Here is a 21068-nt window from a genome sequence, read left to right on the forward strand (position 1 = left end):
ATTTTTGTTTGCTCCTCCTTCTGCCGCGCTGTGGCTGCACTCGTAATTTGTAACTTGTATAGAATAACAATGCATTGTAGACCCATAGCTGAATCACTAAAAAGTACACAGTACACCACAGACACCGTCGGGTATTCAGCTCTGCAAATAAAATGACTCGGTGAATGAATAATCACTTCTTAGAACAATAAAGACTAAGTTTGCGTTTTAACAGAGCAGAGGAAATTTCCTTACTGAGGCTTCATGCTTGACTTCTATTTAATACATACACATATAGAAAAGTTACAAAAACAATAGGCTAATAATCCCACCAAGGGGTAAGAACTTGACTGATTGGCCACTTTTTAATTGAGCACAGCAACTAAAGCCACTGCCAAGCAGTCTCATTCTAAATGACTGTTACCTCTATAGAGATTTGTTTATTGTGGACATAATATCCAAGGATTTATCATCCATTCTCCCCACCGCAGTTTCAGTGCATATCAACTGTTTTGTAAAGTCATACATGTTCTGTGAAAACACTTTAAGATGTTTTCCAACATACCTGCTAGCAGACGTTGTAACTATTGATGAACATAAAAAAATAAAAATAAATACTACAGTTTCTGATAGATTTGGGTTGTACTTTTGATTTTATGAAAGAAGCTTATTGTACCACATTTTGCCTACAAATGTTTTTCCTTGTAGGCTGCATCTTTGAAAGCCTTGGTACATAGACTGGTTAAAAGGGCTCTTCGGACTCTTGATTTTACTAAAACAGCTTGCAAAACTTTGTCCGATTTCTCCTATAACGGAAAGCTGGCATGGCAAGGTGTTTTTTTTTAAATTCAGTGCAGACGTGTGGTCAAGGTGACCAAAGAAAGTAAAAATTCTTGAGATCAGTGCAGAAAGCACAGAATTAAAAGAACCATATTCATGTGAAAATGTATTAAACGCTTTCTTTCATGGCTAACTGGAAAACCCATACAGGCAATTACATTGAATTTTTTGTAAGTGGCAAAACTGAATTACTTTATGTAAAAACTTAACCGATGCTCACACTTACTTTAGGAGTGTAAATCAGAGATGCACTGAAATTCTGTCCATCAATAATTTAGAAAAATTGTCAAAAACACTTCAGTTTTTGAACGAAAAAGAAAAAAAGTCTGAAAATGTTGACTTAAAATAAACATTAATAGACATGCAAAACACGATTAAAATCTAAGCCTTTACAAACTATTTAACAATAATGAAAATGAGAAATTAGTTTAGTTGTTTTCTTAATTCTTCTGCATTCGTCAGGACGCTCAAACAGTTGGATCAACAGTGGATCAACAGTGAAAATGTCAACTGGAACAATGGGTGGAACTATTTCATGCCGAGAATCAAGAGGAGATACAACACCACAAAACATCTCCACTCCAGGTTTAGCAGAAAACAGCAAAACACCAGAAGCAAAAAAGTCCTTGTGTATTTGCCGACATCATCTGTAGAATCGTATTCTAAAATGACGAAAAAAATTACAAATGACAGCCAAAAGTGCGAAGTATAGCTAAAAATAATGGAATTCCTTGCCTTGTTGTGCATGTGCTGTAACCCACATACTATAATCATTTTAGTTTATTTTACGTGAACTGTTTTCATTTATCATCAGCTTTTTTTGGTTATAAAATTCGGTTTTGGACAAGAATTTCCAGTGTGGATCTCAGACCTCACAGCTATTCAACTCAATTGTGATTTTTTTTGTGCATTCTTTATTGAATATTAATATAACCCAGGGTTCGGCAACATGCAGCTCTTTTACTGCTCTGTTGCGGCTTCACAGCCGAATTAGATTTTTATGTAAAAATAAAATAATCTTCCTTTGCAGTAAAACGGAGCTCTGCTGATCGTTCAACACTTTTAACAACAAATGGTCTGTAACTGCTAATTCACCTCAGGAGAGAGATTTAAGACCAACACTGATAATTTAGAGACTATTTGCTTTTATTATCACTCCAGCTGGTTATGTTTTATCTGCAACGAGAAACAGTCAAACACTAAAAAGTCGCAAAACTGAAGTCGGCCTCTTGTTCGAATTCTCCCATTCCACCTTAAATGGTGCAGCAGTTACATTCTGGCGCCTCAGGCACCATTTAAGGTGGAACGGAAAATTCTGAACAAGAAGCTGGCGAATAAGACTCGTGAAAAGTCGAATGACGAGGGACATTTTACAGGAAATTGTTCTACTTTTGCGGAAAAGTTTCCTGCCAGAGATGTTAGAAAATATTATATTTTAAGATTATACTAGTACATCAGCACATACTGAGACATATTTACAGCAGGGATGGTAAAATGGACATAAACTGTTGTGGCTACCAAGGTGGTTTGATATTTGTTGAAAGGACAAAATGGCTCTTAACATTTGGGTTGCGACCCGATATAACCGAATAGAACTGACTCCAACACTCCAAAATCAGTCTAACTGATTTGCCGCCTGCATGGATTCATTTTTACACAGCTATCACCACTTTATCACACAGTCCATGCTGAACAGGAGGAACTCAGGGCTGTTCTACCACCCCCCCCGCCCCCCTACGCGTTTCCCCCGCACCCCACCCCAGCACACGCCGCCAGGCCAACTGCTCTGAACGCAGCTGCAGGAGTCTAACATGAAAGAGCAACAGTGTCTGCAGAGCCACAGCCAACACAGGATTCCATTCATTCCTCTCTCTGAGATTAGAGTCTCAACAGAGCTGTCTGTCTGTCTGTCTGTCTGCATGTCTGTAGTCAATATCAGTCAGTTGGTATTGATGGAATGAAAGCACAGCCACACCCAACACTTCAGACAACACCATAAAAATGTCTCGTTTTGAAATGAAACTTCCAAATCCAAACCACCACCTTCGACTGGTACTGTATCAGGATAGTAGAAGCTGAAGCCAGGGGGCACCACATGCACCACCCTTTCAAATGACGTACTTTTGCGCTGTACCTGCTGAGCGCATGGGCAGAATCGCGCTCTAAGAGTCTTTTCCACGGCGTTTATCTACAAGAGTAAAAGCCGTGGAGATGTAAGTTCTCATTTCTGCCACCAGGGTTGATTCGACTCACACAGTTCAGCGCAAACCAGGGGACCATGCTAAATAGCCGTACGCCTGTCCAGCAGGAAACAGAACAATTACTACGCCTAAGCTTGTGTTCCTGTCCAATGGAGCGTACAAAACACAGCAGAAATGGAGGGAAGCCGGCGTCGAGCTGCAGGGCTGAACCAGGTGGCTCTGTGAATGACGAGCCTTTGTAGATAAACTCCTGAGACCTGGCTTTGGCTCTGCTCCAGACTAGCAGCTTACCTCACCCAAGCCTCAGCTCAATCAGCAGAGGGCAACTCTAAGAGCAGATCAAGCTCACAGGAACACGGATAAAAGCCCACAGTAGAGCTGTGACAACACTACGGTTAATCAATGACCTGCAGATCTATTTCTCATAGTTTTGGGTCCTTACTTTGGATGCCTTGGATTGACATTTAGATTTATGCTGAATCGTGACTGTATTCCTATTTTAGTTATTTATTTATCCGCATATTTATGTCAATTTGTAATAGTTTATTTGACACCTACAGAGGGCAGCAGCTATGAAAGGCCAGCCTCAGCTTCACTGGTTTGATTAAGATTTTGCGTCGTTTTCGTGTTTTCAATTATAAATGTTCAGTTACTACAATACCCAGCATGCAGTGCACAGATACATCACATAGCCATTGAGAAATCCCCTCCTTGGAGATAAAGAAACACAGCAATGTAGAGGCTAATAAAGATGGGATACTTTTTCCTAGCAGTAAAGTTAGTTGTCAACACCAGCTATTGCCCAGTGCCACTGACCACATTCCTTTTTTTTGGACGTAATTCATTAACTGTAACCGCAGCCATAGCTGACGTGATGTGGAAGTGTGGTGACCTTGATGGTCCCCTGCTGTTGATCTGGTCCACCTGATCTCACAGATGATGTCCCATTGGCAAAAGTTTGCCGATAATCACTCGAAAAAATTAAGTCTTAAATAAAATAAGGTGCTGAATAAGCTGGTGAGAGGCTTTCACTGCAGCAGCTAAATGAAACAGTCTAGATTAAACGTCGTTAGCGGGTCAGCTCGGCAGGATGGACCACCATGGTCACCACAACAGAAAAATTCCTAGTAATGTAAAGTTTTTTTTTCCTTTTTCAAATTAACGCTTGTTTTTTGGTACTGAAGTTTTAACTGCACATTTCCAAAATGTACATATAATAAACTTGTTTGCATAATTCTGGCCATAATTTCTTCATTTTGACCACAAAGCGCTTCTAGTGGTCAGTGTATATTTATATATATCTGTCTAGCCCTGGATGTTAGCTAACTGGCTTCCTTCTGCATTTAGCAAATAAAGTGCTTCTAGTTTTTTTTCTCATCAGACGCATCACCAGAAGAGGGTTATCCTTGTTTTTAAACAACAAAATCTCACTCTCAGGACTGAGTAGCTTTATGAGGCAAGTGAGCAGGTTCACAACAGATTTAGCGCCGGTTTGAGGTAAATAGTGTCATTAGTTCAGATTAGTTTTGACCATTAACCATCACGATGAACCATCATACTCCAAGCTGATGAGCACTGTATCGTGAGTCTGTTGAGTCTGAGCTCACACAGTCTTCACGATGGGAACGTTCACACTACACACTACATTCCCGCGCCATTCGCGCAGCATGGAGTGCAAGAGGAGCCGTGGAGAGACGCTGATGATGGAGAGACGCTGATGATGGAGAGAGTGCGCTCTTGTTTGAGCGGCAGTTTTCTTTATCAGACCAAACAGAGGTTCACAAACAGCCGTGCAGCTGGCACAGGGAGGGAAGTGAGAGGCCACACAGGCTGAGCTCATCTTCCTTCCTGTGTGTAAAAATACAGCTATGGCCACAAGTGCTACACATGGTGTAGGTTTGAAGAAGGTTATAAAACCTCAAGAACCAAATTAGAAGCATGTTTTTTTGAATAATGTTTCAAATGTAAACAATCTTCCACTTATACCAATTGTACTAAGTACCACAAACCCACTTTGTGTGGTTTCTGACACTGTTTTTGTCCTTGTTTGTATTTAACAGTGTGCCTTACAGCGTCTGAAACCAAATAACCAAGTCTATTAGAGATTACCGGACAACTTGGCACGGTTGGAGACAAATACGTGATGATTTATGCTGCAGTTTGCATAGTGCTAAGTTGAGGGGTGTAAGTTTCCATTACTTGTGCGCTACACTAAAGAATCAAACTACAGACACCAACATGTCTTGGCTGATGGACTAAATTTGTGGTAACTGGAAAAACTGTCTGAAGGAGAAGTTGGGATCCCCAGAGTGATAGCAGACTTTTCCAGTTTCATTTCAGCGTGCTGGTTCAGCAGCATTGCATGGTGACAAAACAGGCCTAAAAAGGATGACTAATCATGAATCAATCAAGTCTTCAATACACTTCAAATGTTTTTTCAAAGTGGCTAAGGTGGTCTGAGTACACTGCAGGGTACGCCACTCTCTGAACAGAACTCCTAATCACCAGTGTTCGTTCTGTGATAAAGACCCTGACCGCAACGGGTCCACACGGTGTCACGCAGTTGCTGTGTCAATGCGCAGAGCCTCTAGAGCTGCTGAGACATACATAGAGCTCTTTTTAAGTATATTTACAACAGTGTGTTTGTTGTAGGGCTCAAAGATTAATCATTTTTGTACGATCACAAGATGAAAGAGTTCTATATCCAAATCGCATGTACTGTAATTCTAATGTAGTCTATCGCTGCTGTCGGAAGAAAACCTTGTATCTCCAAAATTGTAACTTTACAGGAGAAGGAAAAAACCTACTTTATGTTTAATGTAAGTCAATGGAACCAGACTTTTTTCCAAGTCATTTTGGGGCATTTCTTTTGGTCCATTCATCATGAAATTTACACACAATGTAAAGGGAAACCTGTAGTTTCATATTACGTCAAAAACTGAAAAACCACAAAAATGGAGATACGAGGTTTTGTTTCAACAGCAGTGATATATTATTGTCAACATCACCCTGACAAGTTTTAAGAGGAGAAATTTAAGTCTGGCACAGTGTGTGTCAGCTTCAAGCTAGAAAAAAGTGAATTTTCCAGTCTTCTTGCCTGAAAAACAGGCCCATCTTTTTAGAAAATATGTCAATTATTTTAAATTAACAGTCACAATATCGGTCAGAATCAGATATTGCCCCTAAATCACTCAGGCCGAGCTCAGTGGTAGTTCCATTTTGTTTAGTTCTTTTGTCGTTTCAGCCTTAGGCTGGGCAGTCTTATGGGGCCAGACATGATCTCGTAACGTGAATGTCTGACTACAACCATTAGAGGATTTGGGCTAAATGTGGGTGGGCACAAAGACTTAGAGTCAAAACAAACAGAATATTAAATTTCTAAGCCAATCCAACACCTTGTGAAAGCAGAGTTTGAAGTAGGGGCAATGACAAGTCTGTCGCTAGCCTGTAAATGTGACATTAGTTAGCATGACTGAAAAGTCCCCCAAAGCTCCAACCACAAAGGCACGTGCGAAGAACACATTTCATGCAGTAAAGACAAACATTTAAAAATAGCTCAGATAGTTCACCTAGCTTGTTTTATCAACTGGACTCCGGATGTTAAAAGAGCACACGCTATATATATATATGTATATGTGTATATATATATATATATATATATATATATATATATATATATATATATATATATATACACACACCACACACACACACACACACACACATACATACACTATATATATATATATATATATATATATATATATATATATATATATATATATATATATATATATATATATTTATTTCGAGAACCCGTTTAGCCATACGAGACTACACACTGCAAAGCCCTGCACGCTTTGACTGATAGACTGCATTGTGGGGTGAGGTACATACATACTGTGTATATTCGACTTTTCACCAAACTATTAATTCAAATAGGAAGGATTTTGTTCTCACGCTGTAGAAGCTGGCTGATGACGGCAACTCTGACGTGGTCTCTGGGTTTTAGTGGACCAACAGGAAGGACCATTCACATGTGCACTCCATCATGGTCACAGTCCAGACGGCACTTCCCACAGCATTAAGCAGCTCTGACTGGAGTTTGGCAAACTTTCTGCTTCCGCTACTTCTTTCTTTTAAGGGTGGGCAATGTGATGATATGCAATTGTTAAAGTTATGAATTACATCATGACGCAAAAAGATTCAGTAGAGGATTGGATCTCAGCCCTTTATGACATCATATTTGATCAATTAATGTTACCAATTGTTTGATTTATTTATTCTATTCCTTCTTAGATTTGTTTTTCCAAATAAATTTAGCTTAAAATAAAGATAACAGAAAATAAAAGGGAAAATAACTGTATTTAAAATTTGTATTTGACAAAGTTTATTTTTGCCAAAACAAATTTGTATTTAAAAATGTATTTATTTGTAACCCCTTAAATTACATAGTTCCAAAACTTTAGAAAACTCCACTGGTTTGCATTGTCGTCCATTGTAGTCACCAAAGGTTAACACATATAACATGCCTTGCAGCAGCACACAGCCAACGGTACAAAGCGCAGCATACAGAATGTATCACAGTGAGAGCGCTAATAAACATCAAGCTAAAGTTCATTTTCCACTCTACTTGGACAGATTTGATGGAATAAAACTTTCAACATCATTTAGTGGATTCATCACGTTTGGTACTCGCTACCTAAAGCTGGTTTTACACAGTGAAACTGTCATGCAACTGTAGTCGCTTGAAACCTACATGAAACTAAACTGAGTTGCAAATTAAGTCCTGTAATTCATTTGAAACTCAATCACAACAGCTGGAAATGTCTCAACTGAAAAAGTATCACGAAACTGCCAATCAAAACACTAAGAACGTATCATGCCAGCTAACGGTCACAGCTGTTTAAACAGCTGCTTGTGCCACCATTTATCTTCTTTAGTCTGCTGTTATCACGATTCATTTTCTCCTCTATTGACGCCCCTAGTTTTACACAGAGTTCAGATTCATTTGGGATCCAAGGGATGAAAATTATTACAGAAGAGGAGACGGAGACCCACTCCTTAGCGAACTTCGCGTTTCCAGGACAGGAAAACTGAGACATCAAGCAGGCTGTAAACGTAACAGCTGCTTAAACATTAAGGCTTAATCTACACACACAGCAGATAAACTAACAGATATAGTAAAGAACAAAGACAGATTAAAGACTGACGAACAGATATAAAGAGAAAGACGGCTGGAAAAATGAAAAGATGACTTCACAGTGAAATGATACGGTGTGTCAAAATTGCGAGCTGCTAACGTGGAGCAATGGAATGTGTTGCACGCAACTTTGACTGTTTGAGTTGCTTTGTGTAACTGTCAAGTTGCACCGAAATTATGTTGCAGGCAGCTCACAACATACAACTAGTTGCATGAACGTTTCACAGTGTAAAGCCAGCCTAACTCTCCACAAACTTGCTGTTTTCAAGCTGAAAGATAAGAAAAGAAGATGAGGTTAGAAACGTTAGCTGACAATCTGTTTATCTCAAAGATTTGAGGTTGACTGCCTTTCTCTGAGCAAACTTCAAGCCACACATCACCTACCATCAATTTCTGTGGTCTTGTTCTGGAAGTAGGAAAGTGCTGAGTGGCGAGCTGTGGTGCTCAGAGAAATCGAGCAGTGCTGGCAGTCGCCAAGCAGTGGTGCACACTGACGCCGGATGTTGGTGGCAGTGCACCTTCATTGAAAGCTGTGCACCAAGACACGTCAAGTGTGCGGTGGCCTTTAATACTCCTGAGATGTTATGGAATTTCATGTGGCGCCTCTGTTTTGCTGGTAGATTTGGTCCAATCCTCATTAAAACTAAAGACTGTGATAGATAATGTTTACTGTGCAAATGTCCTCAGGCAATTTCATCATCCTCACTTTCTCTCTCTCATTCTCTCTCCTTCCATTCTCTGTTTCTCTGTCTCTCTGTCTGTTAGAGCTGCTCGTGTGGGTTGAGGGTAAGATGGAAGATCAGACATGTGAAGCCCCGGAGGCTGACTCACGTTCTCCTGTTCTGCTCTGAGTGAACAGTTGGCCGGAGAAGCGTGGTCACAGCCTGGCCTGGCGCCAGCTTATTCCCTACCAACGCAGTCAACCCAATCCCTATACATCTGGAATCATCAGTTATTTCTGGAAGAACACAGTCTGTACTCTCTGTGGAGGTGATCCTGACTCATTCCTACTCCTTCACAGTTTCCCTCCAGACAAATTTCTTCTTGGTTTCTCTGTACGTCTGAGCTGGAGATCACAGAAGAAGTGATTTCTACTCAGAAAAGATCATGTAACCCAACACTGAACACATCAGCTACTGGTTACTATGGCCTCTTCTGTTCCGTTTCAGTTTGAATGTACTTTCACAGGGCTACATGTCACTGTTGTCGGAAGAAAACCTTGTATCTCTAAAACAGTAACTTTACAGGAGAAGGAAAAAACATACTTTACTTTTAATGTAAGTCAATGGAACCAGACTTTTTTTGTTTCAGGCCAAGTTGTTCGGGCCATTTCTTTTGGTCCGTTCATCATGAAATCTATAAAAAATGTAAAGGTCAGTTGGTATTTTCAAATTATGTCAAAAACTGAAAAACGGAGATACAAGGTTTTTTTTCAGCAGTGATATACAACTACATACACAACAAACAGCTCCATACATTTGCATTGGTTTCAGTGTTAAGCAATGAGAAGAATGTGGCTAAAAAGTAAAGGACGCATCAACTTTTTATCAATTTCAAATCATAAAATACAGTCGTATACAAAAGTCTAAACACACCTCCTGGTCAAATTACATGCTTGTTGATTTTTTATTATTTTCCCCCAAATATGTTAAATTCAGTAAATAAAGAGTAATTGTGCATTAAAATGTGTAGACGTATGTTCTCTGTAGAGGAGCCTGTTCTCCTCTTCTGCTTACAGACACTAATGCGGTATGGATTCATAGTTTAGAGTCTGCACTTTTGTTCTACTATTGTTGGTAATAAATAACGTTAAGTTACATTACAACTGTAGACGGACGACAGCAAACCAGATATTCCGTGTTTTTGAAAGGAGAAGCAACAAAACTTTCTACCACCTCTAAAGGTGTCAATACAATACAATACGGTGGCATCACGATTTGATATATTTCTCGATATAGAAAAATCAGCATCTGAATACGTCTAACATTAACTGGTTAATATTTCTATTTTCAGTTTATTAAAGCTTTCAACATCAAAAACATGATCTAATGCTAATCTAATGCTCTAGTAGGTTTATGAGATTGTGTGCCATATACAGTCATCTGATCACGCCCCCTACGATTGCGATACAATCGTGGGTGTGGGGAGGGGGTTGGGAAGTTGACACGTGGTGGCAGGCAAACAAGAGCTTCTTTCCAAAAAAATAAAAAACATGTTTTCAGCACTCATGAGAGAAGGTGCCTGAAATTCTGCCTGAGGCTCGTATTCAACCTACAGACGGAGGAGCTTTTCAGCTGAGATTTGCAACACTTTTCTCCAGCAACTCATTTCAGCACATCAAGCTGTGCAGTAACACCACAGAAAAGCTGCTCAAACTAAATAAACATGCTTGAATTTATTACCAGAAACATGCTAACTTGCTGACCTAGCTTTGTTCCAACTTTGCTTGTTATGGTTTGGTAAAATCACACTTTTACAGCCTAAGAATCGCCTCTTGTTCAAATGCTCAACACTTATTTTTGTTACTTTGGCCTATATGCTACTATCACTGTAGCCTGTTATTGTTATTATTCTGTTACTATTGTTATTATATCTGTTTAGTGAGCACTACAAAAAATAAATAAATAAAATAAAATAAACAAACAAAACACTCAAAGGACGCTTTGCATGATTAAAGGGTTCTTAGCATCATGAAAAGGTTCTTCAGACTGATGAACAATGTGTTGTTGACGGTTCTATATAGAACCTTTCTGAAAGCATCTACAGTACAAAAACCATCTACAGCACATTCTCCATCAATCTGAGGAACCATTTTGCCATACAAAGAACACTTTTATCGTACAAAGGGTTCTTTGAGTGTTTATGTTTCTATATAGAACCATTTTCTTTCCTAAAGATCCATTGAAGAACCATATTTTATTAAGGTGTGTAGGACAAGGACTACACACTGAAAGAAAACGCAGATTATGAGACATGTGCTGTCCTTCAGCACGTCTTCAACCTGCAGATGGCGCATTTTCAGAAATTTAAATCGTCCAACTTGACAGCTACAGTGCTGACTGACACAATACTGCTGTCAATCAGTTTAAGCCTGAGCTCTAGCCCCAAGCTAGCATGCTCATTACAAAACAACAATACAACACAACACAACTTGACCTGCTGCAGCACAACGTAATACAATGCAATGTAGATGGTGACGTCCCAGCTACCACCCATGGTAATGTCTGCAGAACGCTGTCAACAGGCCAATTTCCACAACCTGTGCCGTCAGGTGTGGCAGGGAAGCGGTGGTCCACAGGCACTGAATGCTCGCAGTTGCTCAGCTATGAAAAACAAACCCAAACTTCCACAAAAACACAACATTACAAACATTAGCGTGTGTTTATAACCTTTTAAGGATAAAACAGTGGTGAACAACACTGGGCAAGCATTAACACTGCTATTCCAGTAATTCTGTCACCATAGCAACGTGTACATGGCTGCATGCCGTCGGTCGGTGATTACAGCAATTCTGCTATGACGCGCTGAATGACTGATGTCAATGCCAACCACAGCATGTGACTTCTAAGGGTCAACTGTGAACTTGATTCAGTTTCTGAGAGGTTTAGTGATCAGCTGATAAGTTAAATCAGTTGAAGGGCAGCAAACGTTGGAGGACTCTTGGCCTCCACGACTGGAGAAAGCAACTAGCAGCAGACTTAATATATGGTCAGTCTGGAGTGAGTCAATCTATGGCACCAGCAGAATTATAGCCTCATAATTCTAGACCTCGTATGCTGATTTAGAGCTCAGTGGTGTAGGAGAATAAATAAATTCATCTACCTCTGATTCAGAGCGGAGACGTGGAACAGAAGCTTTAGGGACTCATGAAGAGGCGTTAGAGGAGAAAGACTGTTACCTCTGAAATGTGGTTAGGTAGATTACAGAAATAATTAAATATATTTCAATATGATACATTTCAATGGTTATTTGTCCAAGCAACCTAAATTGACCTATCCAGGCTCAAATGCATTCCTTCACTGTTACTGTTGCTACACTGTTAGAAATAAAGGCTCTGTTCAGGTACATTTTTCATTCATCAAGGTACAAACAATGTAAACGTGCCCTCAAAGGTACAACAGTGGTTTTAAGGTCTGATCGTGAACCTTAAATAAGTTTCTCCAGGTGAAAAGTTCGTATTTGTATCTTTTCATAACCGAATGTTTTAAAACAGAACAGTAAAATAAAAGTCTGGAGACGAGACGGGGTGTGTGGAGTAGTACAGCTTAGAACATATCATTTCAGTGGATTATGGTTCAGTTATGTTCCCTGACTAAAGGTACTGAGATGTACCGTTGAGTGAACCACCCCAATGACAAGAGGGGCACTGCCCCAGTGACAGTTTACTACCTTTATTCTCAGAGTGTACGTTGCAAGCCTGAAATTCAACCTAATGAGAAACCACAGTGATTTTTGCTTACGAACACCATAATGATCAGTTTTCAGTCACTGCTGAGCTGAGCTTTGTTCTTGAAGCTTATCAAAACTATACCTTAATTAAAAATTGTTATACTAGAGATGTGATTTGTAACAACAGCAGAAGCCTTTTTGGTGCTATAAAGAACACACACACACACACACACTCACAGACAGAAAACACTCACTCACACACTCACTCACACACTCACTCACACAGACACTCACACAGACACTCACACAGACACTTCACAAGCTGCTTTTCCTCCTGGATCACGGGGGGAGCTGGAGCCTCACCCAGCAGTCATTGGACAGAAGGCAGGAAACACCCTGGACAGGTCGCCATTCCATCACAGGGCAGACAGACAGACATACACATTCACACATTCACGTCTGGGGCAATTTAGCACCTCCAGTTCACCTGACCACATGCTTTTGGACTGTAGGAGAAAACCCACACAGACATGGGGAGAACATACAAACTCTATACAGAAAGAACCCTGGTTGCCTGACCACGGAATCGAACCCAAGCCATCACAAAGAAGATCCATCCAACTGTGCTTTGAAGGTCATCACAGAGAAGAAGGGGCAGTCGTGGGCTGGAAGTTAGGGAACCAGCCTTGTGACCGGAAGGTCGCCAGTTCGACCCCCTGAGCCGACAGTACGTGACTGAAGTGCACTTGAGCAAGATATCTAACCCCCAGCTGCTCCCTGGGCACCATGGACAGGGCTGCCCACCGCTCTGGGCAAGTATGCTCACTGCCCCCTAGTGTGTGTCTTCACTAGTGTGCATGTGGTGTTTTACTGCACGGATGGGTTAAATGGGTTAAAATCCATTTAACTGTGCAAAAAACCATTTACGTATTAAAATGGTTCTTTGAGTTTTGAAAGAATAACAGTTGATATATAATAGAAAAACACATCGTTAATCCTCTAATAAAAATAGTATTAAACACAGCAGTAATATTCCTTGGCTGTGTAAAGGCCACTCCTGTATATAACGTACATTATGAAAAAGGAACATTCTTGAAAGCAGCCTATAAAGCATTCAAGAATTGAATAGTTTCTTATGGAGACAAATGAGATTTCTACTAACACTTTGTCAGGCTTTTCCAACCTGGCAGTAGTTGCTACGAAAGAACACATTCATGGGTGGATCGAGAACGGATCAACAGAATTAGAAAGAGAACGCAGATGATGCACATCTCACAGTGTTCATACAGTGTTTTCTCTTATAGCAGTGCTAATCAGTGAACTGTGTGATGAGAGGATGCGTTGTTTCTTGGCAGCCCTGAGGGTTCGGGGTGTGTCCCAGTGTGACCGCGAGCACCCCACTCTCACAAACCCCCACCCAACCCCCAACCAACCAACCCCCCCCCCACCCAACAACGGCCCCACTCCCACTCAGAGCTGATTTACAGCCCCTCAGACACAGCAGAGCGCTGCATAAATCTCACACAGCCCTGAAAATCAACTGGAACAGAATATCAGCAGAGAGAGAGAGAGAGAGAGAGTTATTAGTGTTGTAATAATAATAATAATAATAATAATAATTAGTTATTATAATAATTCTTATAATAATTACTATTGTTATTATGGCTACTGTCATAATGCTTTGGCAATACTGTACTTGATACAATTATGCTATTAAAGCTATTCTGAACTGAAATATAATGTACTATATATATATTGACTCTGACTGACATACTTTCACTTCAGACTGAACAGAGAAACAGCAGCTTCAGCATTTTAACACCACGACCTCGCCCGGGAAGCATCTGTACACGCACACGCACACGCACACACCCCTTGCATTTGGTTTGGGCTGTTGGCCAACCAAGCAACATTTAATAACAGAGCGAAAACCACACATGATTACACTATTTCTGTAAAGAGAAGCCCCGCCCCGATGTGTCTGTGCTACTGGCAGAGTTGAAGCCTCTTCCTTAAACACTGTCAGTGTGAAAACACCCTTTCACGTTTCACAACAGCACTAACACTGTTCATGAGACCCGGACCTCACACTGTCCCTTACGCAGCAGAGCCTCAACAAAACAACAGTAGCCGCTCCAAAAAACCATCACAGCGAAACAATAACAGCAGCTGCACGGCTCAAGGCTACTCGGCTTTAAGCTTTCACAAACGCTGAGAGATTAAAGGGACGGCCATAACAGGTGCCAGTTAGCAACAGGCTAGTCCCAAGCTACGTCTGAAACTATGCCTTATTCACTATAGAGCGCACTATATTGGGAATATGCCATTTTACAGCATCCACACACATATCAGAGAATGTCCAGAGCACTCGTACACTCACAATACGCTCACAATACACCGTAAATCTGAATCTGGAGGTTTTAAACACGATTCCATTACCCAGAAATCAAAATGTATTCATTATGTAGTATCATTTAAAAGATAAAACTCTCGTTTTCCTGTACTCTTTAATCTGAATGTAAAGGCTTCACCCGCCTTTATGTTTTGTGATGTTTGATTACATCATCCTGCACCAGCGAGAGGCGGGAAAATACAGTAACCAATTAAACCATGTTTCACTTCCCCCTGTTCTCTAGAATAGTGTCTATCCATATGTACGGGATAGTGATTCGAGACCAATTCAAACGCAGATCCAGCCACCACAACTTGGCCAGTGACGTTTAATTTGATTCAGTGTCATTACTCAATAGACTAGAGCCAGTCTGACTGGTTACTCGCACCGTGCCTGAAGGAAAAAGGCAGGTAAATTCCACTGCATGACTAGCTGCATGGAAATGACTATGAAACACACTCCCACTCTCTGACCAGGGGACTGATTTAGTAGATGTGGCTTTGTGGTACTTTCACTTGCTTAACCCACTGAAGTTGTAGTTATTTCTGGCAATAAAAGTATGATGCAGTTTGAATTATTTCTCTCTTTGTTCATTAAATCAAGCGGAGACGTCTGGTTGAAGGTGCGACTCCAGGCTCCTTAGTGGTACAACCATCCAAACCAGTGGTCACCAGGTCATCCAGTAGATGGGGGGAATGGGGGACGGGGGATGGGACAGCATGTTAGATGTAGGATGGAACTAAACTCTGCAGGAAAGTAGATCTCCAGGAGGAGGGTTGTTGACCACTGGTCTAAGCACTGGCCAGGAGATCGGGAAACTGCAAGTTTGATCCCTGGCAATCACGAGTTGCACAAGAATAGCTGTCCTCGCTCTGTGTAGGAGGGTAGGACAGGCCTTCCTAGGGCGGAAAGATTAATTGTTTTTATATCAAAATCGCAATTTAAAAGAGCGCAATTTTCAAATCACTAGAGCTGCAATATTAATTATAGCCATTTTTTATTAACAATGTCTTAAGTGGGGAACATTAACCTAATATCAGAGCTTGCAAACTGCCAGTAAATGAGTTAGACCAATCAGAAGCAACCAAACGACTATATGCTGTGACATCACAACCACAACTAACTGGCAGTCTGGCATGTTCAGTGTTCAAGTCTCAAGCCAGAAAAAGTGGCCGTTCTGGTATACTTGGCCAAAATAACAGGCTTGGACTGGGACAGTTTACAGAAAATAAGCACAATTTAAATCACAGTCGCAGTATCCATCAAAAAAATGGCAATTAGATATTTTTCCCAAATCATTTGACCGTAGTCCTCCCTCTCCAGTCACGCAGCGTGATGCTGGACATCGCAGGCATCTGTTTGTTAGCATCGCTTAATGGGGTGACCTAGCTAGCTTGTGGAACTGGCCACAACTAAAACTGGGGAGAAGAAGAGGATAAAAATAATAAAAAAAAATGTAAACAAATGAAATTAAAAAAGGATGAAATGATTTTTAAATTGATAAGAAGTTACTGTTGTGCATACAGGCTTGTTTAGCCAAATGAAAATGTTTTTGTCATTGTTTGACCTCAAAACAAAACAAAAAAGTGGTTGATATAATGTAGTAGACAACACCTCTGCCCTTCACCCCGTAGACTGGGCTTGGGTCCTCCACCCAGAGAGGCACTTTACTCTATACCAACAAAACTCAGTAATATAGTCAAAATGTAAATCGCTCTAGATAAGTGTGTCCGTCAAATTCCATAATGTAAATGCAATAAATGATACAGCTCCTATGTAATTTACCTATATTTAAACGGTACTGCAAAACAACAACTCAAATTCTATAGCTTATATTAGGCAAATGAACTTGTGATAGCTGGGTCCTACAAGCTTTCAGTCACTATTAGCCACGTTAGCATTTCTGAGCGGAGTTTCCTCTGAAGTATAAGAGCCCAGACACAATTTGCTTGGTTCTGGCTCTAGAGGCTTCCAGCAGCTGTCTAATGTGTCTGGCTCCTCTCGGGCCGCTGTGACCCAACATCAGAGAGCAGCGATCAGCGCACAGAGCCAGAGAGGCTGACAGAGATGATGCTTCTGGCAGAGCGCATGTACTAACACAGCCTTTCTCAGAGAACTTTAACAACAACTCTACGCAGAACGCTGATTTAACAGCCAAAGAAAAGAAAGAAACACATTCACTCAAACGCAGACACGTTCTATGAGGCCAGTCCGAATAACAACATCCACGGGATAAACAGTTGAGCATCCCCCACTTATCAAATTCACTTCGGGGACAATGTTTTAACAAAAGAGCATGTTTACTTCACATTGAATAGAGAACAGCTCTCCTAGATCAGGGTTCTTCAGTTCTGGTCCAGCACAGTCTGGTCATTGTCCTGCTAAAACAAACCCAGTTAACCTGGTGATTAAGTGATGAGATGAACCAGTTGTGTTTGAACAGATAAATAACCAAACTGTGCTGCACACTGGCCCTCCAGAACCAGAATTAAAGAACCCTGTTCTAGATCTCACCACACTGCTTTGAAAAACCGCATAACTTGAAAAAAAAGTCATTTCTTAGGAATAATGCCAAAATCTACACATTTTATCTAGATATGGCACAATACTAGCCTTTCTTTTCTAAAATTAATATTGATTCTAAGTACTGGCCGATACCCATTCATATTTTTTTCTTTCAAAACTAATAAACTTTAAAATTACCTATTTTTATTTGCACCTTACCTGATATTACCATGTAAAAGTACTACATAACACTGAAAGCACTCAATCACAGCTACCCCACAGGAAGAACTAACATTTTGTGAGCCTGGACCATCAATATGATGGTGGTAGTATGAGGGATGACTGTTTGAGGGAGGGGGAAAAACTCAGGGAGGAGATGGGGTGGCGGGGATTGCAAACCCTTTGTCACGGTAACAGAAGGCGAGGATGTGAATTTATAGGGTGTTATATTGGAAGAAGGAGGGGTTTCTGGCATATTCCTCCCCCCAAACTTCAGTTATAACATAACTACATATCACATCATACAGTGTGAGTGAGTGCTGTTCCACTGCAGATTTGTTACAGGATTCAATCAGGTTCAATCTTTTTTTTTCCTCTCTGAAATTCTATTACAATAGCGAATTTTAACATTCGGTCGTTTATAAAGTAAAAATATTGGATCGGTCTTGGCCAATACTCCGGGTTTCATTTCTGACGTCAGAAAAGAAGAAGTGGTATCGGGCCTGGTTCTGTGCCATCTGTCCACAGAATAGAAAACGGGTGACGCAAAAAAAAGAGACTGAGAGAAATGGAGCACATTGAACGAGAGAGAGAGAGAGAGAGAGAGAGAGAGAGAGAGAGAGAGAGAGAGAGAGAGAAAGAGAGGCGAGATATTGATTTACATGTAAACAGTTTTCCCCCACATCAGCAGACAGGCTGCACTCAATCAAACCAACCAATCCATCCATCAATGACAGACACTGCTGTACAACACCTCAGACACTAATCACTTACTGATTGGCTAAAACCATCACATGCTATTTCCCATCTAACACTACTGGCTCACTGCGTGCACACAATCCCCACCCCCCCACCCAAAACTGTCTGGACAGCCTCAATAATGCAGAAGGGATGGGTGGGAGAGTTTACATTTAACATGATTAAAAAAAAACAGATCTGCAGTGTAGTGTAATCTTAACCTCTGTCTCTATCAGCTCTAACAAACATCTGTCTCCACTGCAGAGCTAATTGAGCAGGAAGCAGATGCCATCTGTGCTTCCAGAGAGGCCGAGGCCTTTGGTTCGCTCCAAAAGCACAGCGGTGCGGGATACGGAGTGCAGTCTGCACAGGCAGGCCAGGCTTAGGTGAGCGGCGTGCTTCTGTTTGCTTCTGCTGTGCAGGGCTAGAGTGAATGGCGCTAGCCAGCATTACCACATAGCATCTGCATTTCACAACTGGTCATTTAGCACTCTTAGCCAGAGCAACGTACCAAAAATATGCAAACAGTAGCAGCGCAGGCGAGTGTTTTCACAGGGTAAACTTTTCAAAATCCTGTTTTCGTTTCCTCCTGCAACTTTTTAGGCAGGTGTCGCTAAGAAAGTTAGGTCTCTTTTAGTCATGATCTAGATGACAGAAAAAGAATGATGACATGAACTGACTGATAATCTACCTGAAGAAGAACTACATCACTGCGTGGGATATGTCCATCTCTATGGTTACGCTATGCCCATTTGTATAGTTACACCACGGGAATCACTACATACTTTTCCGAGGTTCTGCTATGCCCGTTTCCGTGGTTACAGCATAATCATTTACATGGTTACGCTACAACCGTTTTCCAGGGTTACGCCACACCCGTTTCCAGGGTTATACTACAACAATTTCTGTGGTCACATTACGCCCGTTTCCATGATTACGGTACACTTGTTTCCATGGTTACGCTACACTTGTTTCCATGGTTACGCTACACTTGTTTCCATGGTTACGCTACACTTGTTTCCAGGGTTATACTACAACCCGTTCCCGTAGTGTGTGGTCACACTACGCCCGTTCCCATGGTTACATCATGCTTATTTCCTTGGTAAGACTCTTGTCTTTGATCACATTACACCCATTTCCATGGTTAAGCTACACTCACTTCATTTCCATTGTTTCAGCACACTCATTAATATGATTATGCTGCACCCATTTTCATGATTTTCTACAGTTACGCTGTGCTCATTTCCATTGTTAAGCTACAATCATTTTCATGAATACGCAAAACTCATTTCTATGGTTTTAACAGTCTGAGACGACACGCAATATTACCTCGCTGAATTACATTATGGTGCACAGTAAAAGACAACAAAGTTCATTTGAAATATTCAAAACCACCTCAGGTCTGAATTCAAAAAGCCTCAGGTCTTAATCACAAAATGGGGTGAGGGTTAATTAAAGCTAGCGTCTAATTCACAGTGTCTCCTCCACTCCCGAAACAAAAAACACATCCTTTACTGAAAGCCAGTCTTATCTCAGCTTGATCAGCACTACTGCATTCTCCAGTGTTACGGACAATGTGGCCCAAATCCTGCAGTCTATAAAGTCTTGAGGATAGCTGACCTAGCAGAGAGATCTGCTTCAAGGAAAGCGCTTACATTTCCTTCAATTGTACTCTGTAACAGAGCTGAGGTGCTGAGCAGGAGCACCGGGCAGGAGAAGGATAGAAAAACAGGGCTGTCCTGCACCTACAGAGCCTCCAGCAGCAGAAACACCTCTAATGTGTCTAACAGCTAGATCTCATCAGCAGGAAACGGAGGAAAGCACAGCTCCCAAACTCCACAACAGCACTTCCTGTTTGGAAGAAAAAAATCATCCACCCATAGGACGGGGCGGGGGGGGGGAATAGGATTGGAGAGAGAGAGAGAGAGAGAGAGAGAGAGAGAGAGAGAGAGAAAGAGAGAGAGACTGGAATTCGGAAGTTGCATTTCATACACAATCAGCAGATGCCTGATCTTTCTCCCGCGGGACAGAATCCTATATTCTGTTTCCTGTTCCTACAGGATCTCAGAGCGTGGACACGACAGACCTGAACAGCAGATCTGACCGGGCAGCTAAACAGACCAGAGACAATTTAAAGAGGGGCATTTCTGTTTAATTAAAGAGTTCAGTGGTGAACAAAGTCATTCAGAGTGGTTTGGTGTGAAACGCTCTGATCTAAAGAAACTTACAGAGTCAGAACTGCTCACAATGATGGTGACAGGAACCAGGCAAAAAAGAAAGAAAGAAAGAAAGAAAGAAAGAAAGAAAGAAAGAAAAACATTTGAGACAAGAGGAGAAAGGAGATGAGAGGAGAGGGGAAAAGAAAGGAAGGAAGAGGAGAGGAAAAAGAGAGGAGAGGAAAGAAGATGGGACAGGAGAAGGGAGAGGAGAGGAGATTATAGGAGAGGAGAGGAGAAGAGAGGAAAGAGGAGAGGATAGCAGAAAGGAGAGGAGAGGAGATGAGAGGAGAGGAGAGGAGAGGAGAGGAGAGAAGAGAGGAGAGCAGAAGGGAAAAGAGAGGATAGCAGAAAGGAGAGGTGAAATGAGAGGAGAAGAGAGGAGA

General features: G+C 41.2%; 1 protein-coding gene across 8 annotated transcripts in view; it reads right to left on the reverse strand.

The window, feature by feature from the left end:
- abi1a (abl-interactor 1a) overlaps positions 1–21068 on the reverse strand; it is a 106575-nt gene that overhangs the window by 45745 nt on the left and 39762 nt on the right. The window lies entirely within an intron of this gene.

This window comes from Colossoma macropomum, unplaced genomic scaffold (assembly GCF_904425465.1).
Source record: "Colossoma macropomum unplaced genomic scaffold, Colossoma_macropomum, whole genome shotgun sequence".
NCBI classification, from domain to species: Eukaryota; Metazoa; Chordata; class Actinopteri; order Characiformes; family Serrasalmidae; genus Colossoma; species Colossoma macropomum.